Source organism: Camelus ferus, chromosome 2 (assembly GCF_009834535.1).
Source record: "Camelus ferus isolate YT-003-E chromosome 2, BCGSAC_Cfer_1.0, whole genome shotgun sequence".
In the NCBI taxonomy this organism is placed as follows: Eukaryota; Metazoa; Chordata; class Mammalia; order Artiodactyla; family Camelidae; genus Camelus; species Camelus ferus.
Window position 1 is genome coordinate 117,189,049 of NC_045697.1, and position 15,659 is coordinate 117,204,707.

The 15,659-nt window shown below is 40.9% G+C and overlaps 1 pseudogene; it reads left to right on the plus strand.

Moving 5' to 3' along the window:
* The first annotated feature begins 5,459 nt into the window (after window positions 1-5,459).
* Window positions 5,460-6,553, plus strand: LOC102510961 (annotated as a pseudogene).
* The last annotated feature ends 9,106 nt before the right edge of the window (window positions 6,554-15,659 follow it).

A 15,659-nucleotide genomic window follows, 5' to 3' on the forward strand; every position in this document is an offset into this window, starting at 1 on the left:
TTGTGTAGCACAGCTCAACTCTATTACTCAGTGACTCTGACAATAGGTGATCCAAGATGGATGGTTCCAATCAAAGAGCCATATATTCTTCCATGACAAGGCACATTTTCAAGTCAGTCTTCTGTCACAGGTCTGGCCTTGATCCAGAACCCTACAGTTCTGTAATAACACTTGTTGGTAATTTCCGGAGACTCCACACAGCATCCTTTCCACCATTGATGCATCTAACGTCATTAGGTCTGCTGGGTCCTCGGATTTGGGTGGCTGGGTAGCTTTCTCTACAGCCTGGGACCAGCGGCAGACCCCTCTCTTTTTCCTGGCCTCACTTGAAATCGACAGCCCTACAAATCCCATGAAAACAGATAGGCGAAATTTTTCTCCATCTTAGTATATGTGCCTCCGAAACCCAAAGGCGCTACCAAGTGTTGTAACACCTGGAGACCTGGCGGTATGGAGGAAGGTGTAACTGCTTGTCTCTTTCCTGAGATGGGATACCCGGCTCGCCACAGATCAGGGTGTTACCAGAAGCGTTATATACGCGACAGGCTCCTGACTCTGTGTAGTTTTCTCTTCTCCCCAGCATGCGTGTGTTTTAAAAGTGGTCCTAGCACTTGCCACCGTCTAGCCGTCTGGTCTGTCTCACGTTATGCTGTAATATAACAGACAAATGTGGTCTCTGAAAGATGGTTAAGATCGTAAAATCACTATATTGTAAGTATTGGATATTTCTTTCCTCTCCCATTTGGTGTCTAACAAAATATTATTGGATTTTAAAATAGAGGGTTTCTTTCAACTGTTAAATTATTCTCTCCCAGTGAATTATAAATTCCTTGAGCCCAAGAGAACATACACATTTTAGTCCTTATACAGCCCCAGATATTAGTAAAATGTCTTGCTTATCATAGTTGATAGGAAAATGGTGGGTTGAATTGAGTAAAACTCACTCAGTGCTTATGAAGATAATAATTAAAATATATGATCTGGAGAAGTGTTAGGTTGAGTTTATTAAGGGGAAAATAGAATAATACATGCATCAAGAGTGAGAGAGAATGAGGAAATAAAGAAACATTTTTAATGTGCCTGTTGTGTGCCGCCTGCCCTGCCCCGTCTGGTACAGGGTCTGCAGTGCGGTCCTCTTGCTCGGGAGCAAACATCATCACTGAGATTCCTAAGTAAGCCGAGGACATTTAGGCACAGCGAAGAATCAGCCCTTGATAATTTCCTACTGGCACTAGAAAAATACGGGGCATGATTTTCAAGTGTATTTTCAGCCAGTTACGTGGCTTTACCATGGAAACAGCATAATTTAATGAAATGTTTTTAGAAATAAAATCATCCTGGAATTATTTCCACATAAAATACTGATGATTTGCTCTCTATTTCAACAGCTGCTACAGTTCTTTTCAGAAATTCCCATACTGTATGCTCCAGAAATCCTTTCCTACAGTCTTCACTCATTTCCTGGAACTGGCTTTACATTGCTGCCATGTGGCACTTCACAGCATCTGTTTAAATGAGGGACCATTCACATCCTTGGATCTGAACGGTCCCGGTCTTTCCTCTGCAGGAGAATTGCTGGAGTCAAGATAACAAACAAATTCTGGTAGGTATTCAATAACAAATATTTTGTTTCTTAGGCCAAAATGTCTCAATTCTCTCCCAAGTATATTCAGCATGTAACTTTAAATCATATTAATGTAAATCAAGTAAGACAACTAAACTTTCTTCTAATTGAGTGGCTACTGATCCAGCTTGACTCTTGGGGTGTAAATATATTTATATTGGAGCATACTCAGTTACAATGTGTCAATTTCTGGTGTATATGTTTTTTAATTGAAGTACATTTGATTTACAATGTGTTCATTTCTGGTGTACAGCATAGTGATTATATCCTTATTAGGAAACATTCCAAGTATTCAAAAAACTATTGAAAAGGTATTTTTAAAATATATCTTAAAAGTCTTAAAATTTTATCATTTCTTTAAATCCATATATCCACATACCTGTTACATTCAAGATATGGCTTCAGTATCATCTCTGTGCCCATTTCTCTGCCATTCTCCCCACAGGTAAATTTATACTCAATTATTATTGCCATACTGTGTGTGCGTGTATGTGTGTGTGTGTGTGTGTGTGTATAAATCATTCTGTGAGTTGTAGGACTTTGACATTTCACATGATGGATTATGCAGGTTATGGATTTCGGGAAGCATACCACAGAAATAAAATGCTTTTCTCATCTCATCACACAGGGAGGTGGGGGGACATGATTTCCTCTCAATTTCTCTCTAGTGATGTTAATTTTGATCATTTACTTAAGGAGGTGTCTGCCCAGGGTCTCTAAAGATACCATCTTCCCCTTTCCACACTCTGTTCTCTGGAAGTGACTCGCGAAGTCTAGACCGAATGGAGAGTTAAGTTTCCTTCCAACATCCTCATCTTTTTGTGATAAAAGTTGATGATGAACTACAACCACTCGATACCAACAACCTATTTGTGACCTAGTCATTTCCTGAATAAAGTTTTTGGTCACCCTTGCAGGAAAGGAACATACCAGCTCAGGGGCTTGCTGAGGACAAAAGGAATCTGCAATTAGTAGGGGAAGAAGACGTTCTAAATATCTGCAACTCCCACATGATTAGTTACAGAAATAAGGGAAGCATTTTTTATGAGTGCTTCTTGCTTATGTTGAAAAGAATATCTTTGTATAAATGTGTGCATTATATATTTGTTGTATTAATGGAGATTAGATATAGATAGATAGTTAAATAAGTAACTTCTGTGGTACCACCTGATCTGGCAGTAGGTTGAATTTGAGGATATGAACCCGGGATATGGAGGGCTGACTACAAAGTTATATAGGATTTTCAACTGCACGGAGTTGGTGCCCCTAATCCACATTGTCCAAGAGTCATCTGTGTACATACATATCAACTTTATCAACATTACATTAGAGGGTATCAAAGAGGGACTGAGGCTCAGCTAGCAGAGGAATAAATATCATTTAAAGGTGGACAAAGTGACATGGGACTTCGTATTATTTTAGGGTGAAATCTAGCTGTTTTCTATTGCAGAAGGGATTGCTGCACAGATGGAAGCAAAGTTGTAGATCTGCTTGCAAATTAAGTGTGTTCTAATGTGTGATGTGTGGATGCCAAATTTGTAAAGAAAATGACTGGGATGAGTTCATACTTTGTCAGTGTAGCTAAGCTGGGACCGTCTTTGCTAGACTTCTCTTCTCTCTATGGGTCCAGGCTCACATCCATCGCAAGTAAATTCAGGTGAGATTTGGGAGGCAGAAGTGAGGCAGCAGGCTGGAACCTGGAGCCAGGCTCCCACAGCTCCTGGAAGACTGCAGCTGGAGGCTTACCTTGTGGCTGTGGGCAGCATCCTGGCCCTTTATTCTCCCGCTTTTGCCAGATCTCCTTCCTCATCTGGGCCAAGCACTTGGTGGAAGCCACTAGCTTCTTGTGCATGTCACCCATGTCACTGAGGTTAGATGCTGTCAGAGAAAGCTAAGTTTTAGTTTGTCTTCACAGGTTGCAGTTTTTCATCCCGATCCCAGTTTGTCTCTATGGGTTCTAGGTTACCCTTGAACCTATTACTGTCCAGTCACTGTTGGTTCTTGCTTTCTCTTGCTTCCTGTCCAGCTATCTGGTCAACTACTGCCCTATGGACACAGCAATTTCAGGCCCCACTGTTGACTCACAGGCAACCACCTTCCACCCACTTCCTCACTTGCTCCTCTCCAAGCCCCTTTGTAATGACTTTTCTTTGGTCATCTGACTGTTTTACTTTCCTGGCTCCCCCTACAGTTTTGCAAGGTGCAGCTGTTGTAATAAACTTCTTGTTGCCTAGTCCTCACATTGGTTCTGCTTCTTCGGCCCTAATTAATACAACTCCCCTCTCATTTTGTCTTCCAAGTCTCTCAGTCTCATTTTCATACCCATCCTTTTATTTCGTGTTATAGAAGCTGGTGGACTTACTCAGTTCTGTCTTGGAGTTCATGGATTCTGTATCTGCCATGCGCAATTAGACAATCTGTGATTTTATATTTTATTCATTTTTTATTGTAATTTACTGTTTAGTTTCAGTGATTCTCTTCTTGCTCTTTCTCTAAGTTGTCTTTTCTTACATTTTTTTTTCTTATTCTGTGTTTCTCCTTTTAGGATTCGAAATGATTTTAGATGTCCCATGGTATGGCTTCTTCCAGATGGTCCACCATTTCCTGAAATTTCTTGAGGGTCTTAATCTGCTCTTTATTGCATCTATTGACACTCCTTGGTGGCAAGAATTTGTGAATTTTGTAATTCTCAGCTGTGAGTTTTTCTCCATGGATTTTTTTTTTTTTTAGTGCAAATTGTGTTTGGCTGGGAGTGACATTATATTCTTTTGCATTGTGGTTTTTATTTCCTTTCATTCAAGCACTGCAGTGGTTTTAATGGTAAGGAAGTTTATTTTGTTATTTTTCTGCTTTCAATTTCCAGAATGTGAGAGCAGTCTAAACTCCAACCCCACACTGTGTGAGGGGCTGCTTCTGATCAGCGGAGACGACCCCCCCCAACTCCATGCTGTCCATGACTCAGGTGAGCCGTCTCATTACCTCCCCATACTTTGGAGGGAATTTTTGTTGGTACATCCTGACTAGCATCACTAAATTTTGTCATCAAGATACATTAGTTTGCATGTTTTAGTATGGGAATTTGAATAAGTGACTGCTAGTCAAGCATTGACTATATAATTCAATTATGAAAAGCAAGATATTTTTAGTATTAAATATTATTAGCTGATTTTATATGATTTAAGTATTAGTCTATGTTAAATTAAGCTCTTAGCAAAAATAACATTTTGTAAAATTTAAGACCTCTCGGTATGTCTACTGCTATATTTTAATGTACTTTATTTATTATGCTTTGATAGGTTTTTAGTTAGAACAGAAATCCCTTTGCACTTTGGCTTAGTTTGTTAGTCTTGATAGATTATTTAATATTTCTGAGAAATTACCACTTAGGAATAATAATAAATCCAAATACAGAAAATTGAGTGATTTGGGCTTAAATACCAATGAAGATGTTTGTGCCTGCATCATTACACTGAATGAAGCAGGGACTTCATAAACCAAACACATTTTAACTCAGTGAAAAATCTTAATTTAAAATCAATTCACTCATGATTTTCTCTCCAAAGTTTATCGATTGTTTACTGTGTGTTGGGCCATGTGCTGGACGCTGGGAACCCATGGTGAATAGGGTCTATTTCCTAGCCTTGTGACTCCCACTCTAGTGGAAAAGTTGAGCACTAAGGCTACATTGACATCAACAAAAAAGTGTAAAATTACAACTGAGTGGTAAATTCAAAATGAGAAAAACACAGGTGCTGTGAGAAGATAGGCAGACAGCACCTGACCTGCAGAGTCATGGAGCCCTTCCCGGAGGAAGGATGCTGCAGGTGATGTGCAAAGTCCACCAGGAGATGCACTTTCCCTTCCGGTCCCAGGCGATTCGGGATCTCCTAGTTCCGGTGCAGACATGGCCAAGTTAAAGAACCACACCACGCACAACCAGTCCCAAAAATGGCACAGAAACGGCATCCAAAACCCCCGATCACAACAACACAAATCTCTTGAGGGGGTGGACCCCAAGTTCCCGAGGAACGTGCGCTTTGCCAAGAAGCACAACAAGGAGGGCCTGAAGAGGATGCAGGCCAACAACACCAAGGCCACGGGTGCACATGCCGAGGCCGTCAAGGCTCTCGTGAAGCCCAAGGAGATCAAGTCCAAGGTCCCAAGGGCAGCAGCCGCGAGCTCAGTCAACTCGCCCGCCCTGCTCACCCCAAGTTCGGGAAAAGTGCTTGTGCGCATGTCACCAAGGGGCTCAGGCTCTGTCGGCCAAAGGCAGAGGCCAAGGCTCAGACCAAGGCCACAGCTTCAGCTGCAGCTCCGGCGCAGGCTCAGGCTCCCAAAGGTGCCCAGGCCCCACAGAAGCTCCAGAGTAGAGGCCTTCATCTACTGATGTGAGGACAGAAGGACTGGTATGACCCTTGGGCTGCTGTCTGCATGGGGCTCATGTCCACCTGCGCTGTTTGTACAAATAAACCTGAGGCAGGATCTGTCAGTCAAAAAAAAAAAAAGTCAACCAGGAGAAAATGCAAGACAATTGCGGCGGAGGCGGGGGGGTGAAATTTTGAAAGATGGAGCAACATGTGCAATTGACAGACCTTCAGTTTCAGGAAATGAGGGGGAAAAAGGGCAACTGAGCCAAAGTTTGCTGAGAGTTAAGGGAACATGATGCACAGTGAGATCTGGACACATGGGGGGAAGGTGCCATGCAGGTTATTGAGGCTGCACTGAAAATATCAGTCTTTAATGTAGGAGCAGCTGGGAGCCATAGAAAGTTTTATGGGTGTGCACAGGGGACAGAGATCTTGAGAAAGTCTTCTACTTTAGTTTGTTTGTTTTGGGGGCAGGAAGTAATTAGGTTTATCTACTTATTATTTAATGGAGGCACTGGGGATTGAACCCAGGACCTCGTGCACACCAAGCACCCTCTCTACCACTAAGTCACACCCTCCTTCTCCTTACTTTTCTTTTTAACTTCGATGGTGTCAGTGATGAAACAGCCGGTTTTCAGAGGAGCATTAAGACTGTCTGCAGGCAGTAACTCTGGCCTAGGTGGAGGTGACTGGCCATTCAAGAATAAGTTTAGGAGTATGGTATGTTTTTTCAGAATTATTTGCAAGTTTTTCTTAACAGGAATAAAATCTTATTTAAATATTTTTTTGTTTAGTGGAGGGGAGAAATGTGTTAAGCAAAGGGATACAGCTGCACAGCCAAGTCATTATTTTATTTATTTTATTTTTATTTATTTAATGGAGGTACTAGGGGTTGAACCCAGGACCTCGTGCATGCTAAGCATGCACTCCACCACTGAGCCATACCCTCACCCCCCAATATTTTATTTTATTTTATTCTTTAAATTAAATTAAATTTAAAAATTTTTAATGCAGGCACTGGGGATTGAACCCAGGACCTCATGCATGCCAAGAACATGCTTACCACTGAGCTACACCCACTCCCCCCATGCAACTCCCTTCTGTTCAGTACTTTGCCCCTCTCTCTGCAGCCACTGTACCTTCTGAGTCTCTGACCTCTGTCTTCATGCTCAGAGGGACCACAACCTTCATGGATGCTAAATGTCAGCAGGAAGAATTTGGAAACTGCTTCAAGGAAAAGACAGGGCTTATGTGGACTTTGCCTTCTGCATTTTTCTTTTCTCAAGAATCATACTCTTAGACATTTTCTTTATTTTTCCAATTCCTTCAGGCAGTTCTCTCTTGTTTTGTCCCATTTTAATAATTGTTTTTGACAAAAAAGCTATCCTGGTACCATCTATTCTATATGCCTAAATTATAGAAAGTCCTTTCTATGTAGGTATTTTAAAATGTACTGTGAGTAAATTTATTTATCTTTTCCTTTCAGATTTTTTTGTTTTTTTTTTTTAGAACAGTTAATCTAATTATGCAGTCACAAATACATTTTACTATTGTTTCTTGTAGGCTTTTAAAATCTTGATTTTGAATTTTACATCTATGATTGACTTGGAATTGATTTTTGTATGTTTTTGATTTGGATATATACATTTTTTCTCACATAGACAGGTTTTTGAGCAAACTATTTATTAAAAATGCACAGAACTATTTATACAATTCTGCTTAAACATGCATAGGAAATATATATTTAAGAGGGGTAATCTTTTTAAATATTCATTTAGATTACATTTGATGAGATGCTTATAATGCCAGCCACTGTGCAGACTACAACAGAGAATACAATTGCATTTTGGGAATGAATTGTGTTAAGTCAGAATGCTCAGATTCTAAAGCAATGTATACGACTGAGGTTCACCTCTTCAAAGACACTCTTAATTAATCAAAAAGTCACTTCGGCTATAGTCACACAGTGCCTCTGTATTAGTCAGAATTCTCCAGAGAAACAGAATAGATATATCTCTATATCGCTATTGTTTCTATCTCAAAAGTGAGAGAGATTTAGCAAGGAATTGTTTCATGTAGTTATGGAGATGGGCAAGTCCCAGGGTCTACAATGCAAATTAGCAAGCTGGAGACTTAGGAGAGCCAAAGGTTTAGTTCCAGTTCAAGTTCAAAGCCCTAAGACCCAGGTGAGCAGATGGTGTAGTTTTCATGTGAAGGCTGGCAGCTCAAGATCTAAGAAGAGCTGAAGTCTTAGTTTGATTCTGGAGGTAGTGAGACAGGAGGGATGGGGCCAGGGCACAACCACGGAATAAGTGACACAACCATTAGCACCAAGATGGTGGGAAGTTCAACTCCCAGTGGATCTTGAGCTTCAGTATCCCCTCAGTGAAAGACAAGAGCTGCTAAATGGTCCTCCCACAGGTGCCAAGGCAGCTGCAAGGCTGACCATCAAAGGTCAAAAAGTGGGCGATGGACCAGTTCCTGGGAATCCCAGCCTCTTCCCCAAAGTAGTCAGAATAACCCTCCCACTTGTCAGCATATGAAGTTACTGAGCCCATAAAAACTAACAGCCCCGCACCTCTAGGCTTTTCTCTTGATTTTTGAGATGAACTGCACTCTGTCTATGGGGTGTGTACCTCTTTGAATAAATCCACCTTTACTGCGGCTTACTCTTGAATTCTTCTCTTGGCACAAAGCCAAGCACCTCACTTGATGGGGCGCATCCCAGGGACTCACCTGGGACCTGGGACATGGCCAACCTCTCTCGCCCCATTTTCCTGTATCAGTAGCAGAAAAGCAAATGTCTCAGTTTACAGACAGTCAGGCAGGAAAGAATTCTCTTATTCAGGGTGCAGGTCAGTCTTTTCATTCTACTGGATAAGTCCCACCCACATTAGGGAGGGAAATCTGCCTGACTAAATCTATCAACTTAAATGTTAATCACACTGAAAACTACCTTGACAGAAACACCCAGAATACCATTTAACCAACTATCTGGGCACCCTGTGATCCAGGCAAGTTAAAAGATGACACAAAAGTAGTCATCTTAACCTCCAGGTGGAAGTGGACTTGTAAGCCACCCTTTGCAGGAAACCCCATTTCTTGTCACTTTAGCAAAAACTATGTTATAATTAACCTCAAACCAGGCACCCCTGTGCCCCACTCGTCTCTGGTCTCAACACACCTTTCAAATCACACAGTACCTTGCCTAACTTGTTGGTCTTTCTGGACATCAAAGAAATGGAAATGGAGATGAAGTAATTAACACATGACCAGATCTCTTCCCTAGTTTCCCCTCTGGGAGTCTCACAAACAACTGTGTGAACAAAAAAGCATGTTAAGAAAATTCAGAGAATTGACAGTCCTGCCCGCAGTCCACAGTCTGGGGAGGGGAGGCAGCAGGGACGATTCCGAGCCTCTTATCTCGTTAATCAGCCAAGACTTCTTTCCTAGTCTCTCTCTCTTTTTTTAAATTAGTTCATCCAAGTTATTATTTATTCTATTTTTTAGTTTTAGAAATTCATGTGACTTTTTTTCAAATGAAGTACAGTCAGTTACAATGTGTCAATTTCTGGTGTGCAGCACAATGTCCCAGTCACGCATATACATACATATATTCGTTTTCATATTCTTTTTCATTAAAGGTTATTACACAATATTGAATATAGTTCCCTGTGCTCTACAGTATGAATTTGTTGTTTACCTATTTTCATATATAGTGGTTAATGTTTGCAAATCTCAAACTCCCAAATTTATCCCCTATTCTCTCTAAAAACTTCCTTAGCTGAGCAGCATCTTCGAAGATGGTCCTTGGGAACATAAGCCCACCATCTCCCCGGACTGCCCACATTCTGATTAAAAGCAGTTTTCCTTTCTGTCAGCACTGCCTCTTTAGCTTGTTGATTTAAAGAGTGGGAAGCGGTCTGCCAACGTTTGGTAACACAGCTTAACCACCAGTTACAATAATTTGTTTCCTGTTCATGTTAATTTGTTGTAATGAGCAGAAAAGAATCATTACATAAGAGCCATTCATTCATTTGGAAATGTATTTTTAGCCCCAGTAAGTCCTGAGCTTTGTGACAGACACTGGAAATTTACAAAATGCACTGTGACATTAAAGAAGTACTCATGGGATGTGATTACATGTGACCAGGCCAGGAAGACACTTGCAGGCAGAGGAAGTGGCCTGTCAGCATCTCTCAGGCAGGCAAAGAATTTAATCTTTCAAGAAACAGAGAGAAAACCAATGCACAAAATCACAGTATAGAGCAAAGTAAAGATTTGAGTCTACATTTTGAGGAAAATGAGATGAGCTTTTCAGCAGAAGAGTAACAGATTCCATTTTCATTTTTGAAAGATCATTCTATGTGGAAAATAGATAAGATGGAGATATAATCAGAATCAGAGGAAGGAAATACAGTTATAAAAAAAAAATCTAGACAGCCACAGAGATAGAGAGAATGAAATGCATATACAAATAGGGGGAAAACTGATGACACTTATCAACTGACTGGATTAGGGTAAGGGAAAGAAAGGTGTCAGGGAGGATTCTTGGGCTTTGAATCTCAGGAATTGCTCAAAGAATTCTAAGGAGTTACCATTTCCTGAGATGTAGACCCTACAGGAGGAACAGGTAAGAATGAGAGAGATCATGAAAATGGTGCAAGAGAAGGTTCCCAGTGGCAGTGAGATCCACGTGTAGGCTCCTTGGAGTGGGTGTACATACATGACTGTGGTCCTCAGTAGAGTGGTTGGCTTTGCGCACAATGAGATGGGCGAGTCGTAGTCTACATTACGGGGATAAACGAGGTTACCTAGGAAGGAAGTGGAGAGTTTGCCCAGAAGGGGGAAATGATCGGAACTCTGAGAAGTGTAGACATGTAATTTCATATTAAGTAGGATGAGCCATGTAGGAGCTGAGAAGAAACAATCAGGTCATAGGAAATCCACCTGAATGTAGAGCGAAAAAGGCAAAATGAAGAGAGTGTTCCAAGCAAGATGGAAAAATAAGGGTGGTAATAATGATCACAACAATGTCAGCGAAAATATTTCATTTACTATATTCCAAGCCTGCTTTTATGAACTTACACGTATTATCTTATTTAATCCTCCCCAAATCATGTGAGATTAGTGTCACTATTGTCACTGCTTTACATATGGTGTGGCTGAGTTTCAAGAAATTAATCATCTTACCCAAAGTCAGACAGGAAGCCTGGCTTTGCAAGTCTCAGATTCACGTCCTTAGCTCTGTTACCTTGCACAGGTGAGAATGATTACCTTATGAAGGAACTTTTCATTTGTTACTGACAAAAACAAAAATCTGAGAAAATAGACTTATTTGAAAATATGTGTATTATGGTTTCAATTATGGTGGTCTCTAGGAGCTTAAAAAATTCAAAACACTAGAAAGCAAAACCCAGAATTTAGTCCCTTTCTTAATTTCAGCTCCATCCCCCATGGAAGCAGGGTACACAAAGCAATAAGTAAGTTTGCAGAGGGAGACAAAGGCAGAAAGCAAGTTAATAAAGGTGTCAACCGAAATAAAGAGGTCAACTGGAGGAAAGTCCGAATTACCTGAATTTGAGTTTGTTCAGGAATAGCAGAGAAATTGGAACAGGAAAAGCACGCTGCAGCAAGCAAGTCCATGGAGGGTTTGGGGTGGGCTGTATTGATGGGCGAAGAATGTAAAAAGGGGAAATTCCAGCCATAATCCAAGCAAGAAACCCATTGCCTTGAGGATAGGGAGACATTTTCAGAAGATGTTCGTTGGTCAGGAGATAAATCTCAGTCTTGGGTAAATCAATTATTTACAGGAAATCAGTCTCTTTGTTAAGTTTCATTCTGAGAGCGCATGCCTGAGATTGTCCGTTTCACCTCCTCTTGTTTCATTTCAGATTGAAATCCTTTCACCGAGGTCTCGTAGAAGCATTGCCCTTTATTATTTAATCCCCTCTCCAGGTTTACATTCTCCTTCCGCTGAGTCCACAGGGAGGGGAGTCCCTCCTGCCTAGTCAGGAAATCAAGTCTTAAACTCAGTGCTGATGTCCTCAGTCAGGTCCAGTGTCAACCCATGAACCAATTAATGTTGCTAAGGATGTTGTAATGATACACACTGATGAGTCAGGTCTTGGCTATGTGTCTTCTCCTAGAACTGAGTGACCCCCTAGTTCAACTCCACTTAGACTAAGAAAGGCAGAGAGGATGCTGACACTAAGACAGTTCGTGGTAAATTGCCAACCATCTTGTTTTTGAAACTTTGTCAGATGGAGATTTAAAAGTATTTATTATATTTGACAACAGTGAGTTTACTTACATTTTTAGAGCAGTTTTAGTCAAGCAGTACATAAGGAAGTTTAACTGGAGGGGAGTGAACAATTAGTGAAAGGTGAAGATGCCTGTGTAGACAAAGGAAAATGTCTGCTTGACTGAAACAGAGCAGAGAAATCAAACTTCTGTTTGTATCAGTTGATTGCTTTTGTGTGAGGAATCAAGGACCAGGAATGAAGACATGATGATCTGATACCTTGCTGATCATCTCAAAACCCAAAATCAAAGACCTGGAAACTCTAGCTTGAACAATAAACACAGATCTCTTACAACTACACACACACTGAAACACAATTTATAAAAATCATTCTCATTGTTTAGTTAAATATTTGCTTAGATGGCTGATGTCATTTTCATTTTCAGTTTCTTTTATACACTAAGATATTTTCATCATTCTGCACCTCAGTCTCTCCCATGCGCCCAATACTTCCCCATCTTCCTTCCATCCTCTGTAGTGTAGCAGCCGGACAGTTGGCCTTTTTTATTGTAATGCAGATGCCCAATATTAAGCTTTTGATTACTACTTCAAGGACCCCAAAACACATCACCAGCTGCACCAGGGGATGAACACCCACCCTGCAGCTCCCATATTTTGGGGATCTCTGTTTGACTCAGATAACTGACCATTTGAGTACTTGTTTTCCCCTTTCCACACTTTAACTTCCCCTCTTATGTTTTAAATTCACCAATAAAGAATGAACTCGTGAAACCCTACCCTCTACTCTCCATCCCAATGAAAGCAGAACCCCAGCCCTCTCTTTCTCTTGTTAACAAAAGGAGGGGAGAAAGCCCTCAGTTCTTGTCTTACCTGAGAGAAAGAATTCAAACGGGAGACTGAAAGTGTTATTAGTAGAGCAAAAGTCAGTAAAGTATAGTACAACTTCAAGAACTAAAGGAAGGCCAACCCAAGAGAGGAAGATGGCGCCGCTCCTTTGTTGCCCTGTCTTACATCCTGGCTTAGGGGCGCTCTGGTGGTTGGTTGACAGCTCACGTCCTTTGAGTGCTCAGGCACGCTCATCTCCTTTGTACATGTTGTCACCCATGATGCACATGGAACAGCCCACAGGAGGGGCCCAAACCGCAGTGCTCATTACATTGTAATGAGAAGTTGAGTGAAGTTGGGTCTTTCTCTCTACTGTGCAGTTGCAGCATCAGATTCTGACCAGCTTCTTTGCTGGCACTCATTTAGAGAATTACAGCTCTTTGAAACCCCTTATCCTGAGTGCAGGTGCACTGTTATCTTCTCTCTCCTTTGCTCTCCTCTTGCCCGGTGCCTAACACTCTTTTTCTCTCTCTCTCCCTGCAATCTGTGTGACACCAGGCATGCTGTGTGCCCTCCAGGCTTTGTAAGTAATAAATCTTTTTTTTTCCCCCCAAAGTTCCCTGATGGTTGTTGCTGTGGTGAGTCTTGCAGTCATGATGAGAAGCATGAAGGCTGTCCAGCACAAGACTGGTTCCAAAGAGAAAAGTCTCTGGGGGCTCCTGGTGGGGACAGGTGACAGCCCTCAGGCATTCCTAGCAGCTAGCGTCACCCGCTGTGGATGGACTGAAATGGGACAAGATGATCCCCCACTTCCTGGCTCATAGTCGTCATCCTAAAACCTCCCTTTACTGCCACCCTGATATTTCCATCATGTGTCTCAGAGGCTGGAGACCCCACCTAGTTGGCCCCATGGCCTCTCGGTCCTGACTATTGAAAAAATCCTCCAGTGCCTTCTTTCAGGTGAGTACATAGGAAAGTTAATTTTCGGAGATTTTGCTTGTCCAAAAATGTCTTGATTCTCACTTACGCTTTAAGAATAGTTTGGTTGACAATGAAATTCAAGATTGAAAATAATTTTCCTTTGCTATTTTGAAGGCTTTGCTCTAGTATCTTACAGCTTCATGGACGCCTGCAGCCAATTTGCCGTTTGAATGTTGATTCTTTGCAAGTGAGCGTGAGGCTTTTTTTTTTTTTTTTTTTTCACTTAATTTCTGGAATTTAGTGAAACTTCTCTGGGCCTTCTCTGTGCTAAGGTTTCACATGATGTGCATCTGTAAGGTCTGTCTGTATCCACTATGCTGGGTACTCTGTTGGCCACGTCAGTCTGGAAGTTTATCTCTCCGTCACATGAAATTTTCTTGAATAATTTCTGATGATCTCCTTTTTCTTCAATTATCTTTGCCATTCCTCACTCACTTTAAACAAAAACCACCTTTTTTCCCCTAAAATATTTTGACCAAGGAAGCAACACAAAGTAGGTCATATGGTTTCTTTTTCATATAACTTTGAGATTCTTACACAGTGAAAGAGATGGATGATGTTTGCTTTTATTACAAAATAAACAGCCATTGCTACCACTCTCTGCCCTTCCTTGCCCTACAAAGGTAGGAATGGAGTAAGATATCAATCAGAAACTCTGCAGGGTATTCCAAAAATAGCACTAACAAGATCCCGGAACAAATGATAAGACAGTTTGGAAAATAAGATAATCTTATTGTGAATTTATTGTCAATCCATAGAGTCTGAGGGTCATACAAAAGGAACACTGGCTCTCAGCAAATGTCAAAATACAAAAAGCAAACCAAAAAATTCATCATTTTAAATCAATTGTCTTAACTGGATAGAATTACCAGGGTTATCTGTAAACTCACTCATTCACTCTACGGCCATTAGTTAAAGGAGACAGCCCATCTGGCACAATGGATAAAGTCATCTATAACTTACCAGTAATCAAGCCACATTTCCTCTTCAGAAAGTTCCGTATGGCTTTTGAAGCCTGTATAGTAGGTCAAAGTAAGGAATTATGAATTCAGTCCTTCTTTTGATTGAGTTAATTAGGGAAGAGATTCTCCAACTTCCTCTCCGTTTTTGGGTTTTGCTACACACGCACATAAACATTAGAATATGAGGTCGCTGAGTGGTGGTTACTCTGGTGGTCACTCTGGTGGTCACCACCAAAAATGACTGAGGAATTCCAAAGAAAGTTCTGGAACTCACAAAGGAACTCAGTATGAAACCCCTCTTGTGGCTTCCAGTCAAGAGGACAGCTTACAACCTTTGAGATGACACATTGAAAAGCAAATCTCAAACTTGTGGTTCTCAGGTGTCATAGGGCATGGGGAGGGATAAACTGGGAGTTTGGGATTTGTAGATATACACTACTGTATATAAAGTAGATAAACAATAATGTCCTATTGTATAGCACAAGGAACTGTATTCAATATCTCGTAATAGCCAGCAATGAAAAAATATAAAAAGGAATATATACATATATATGTATAACTGAAACATTATGCTATACACCTGAAATTAACACAACATTGTAAACTAATGATACTTCAATTAAAAAAAAAAAAAC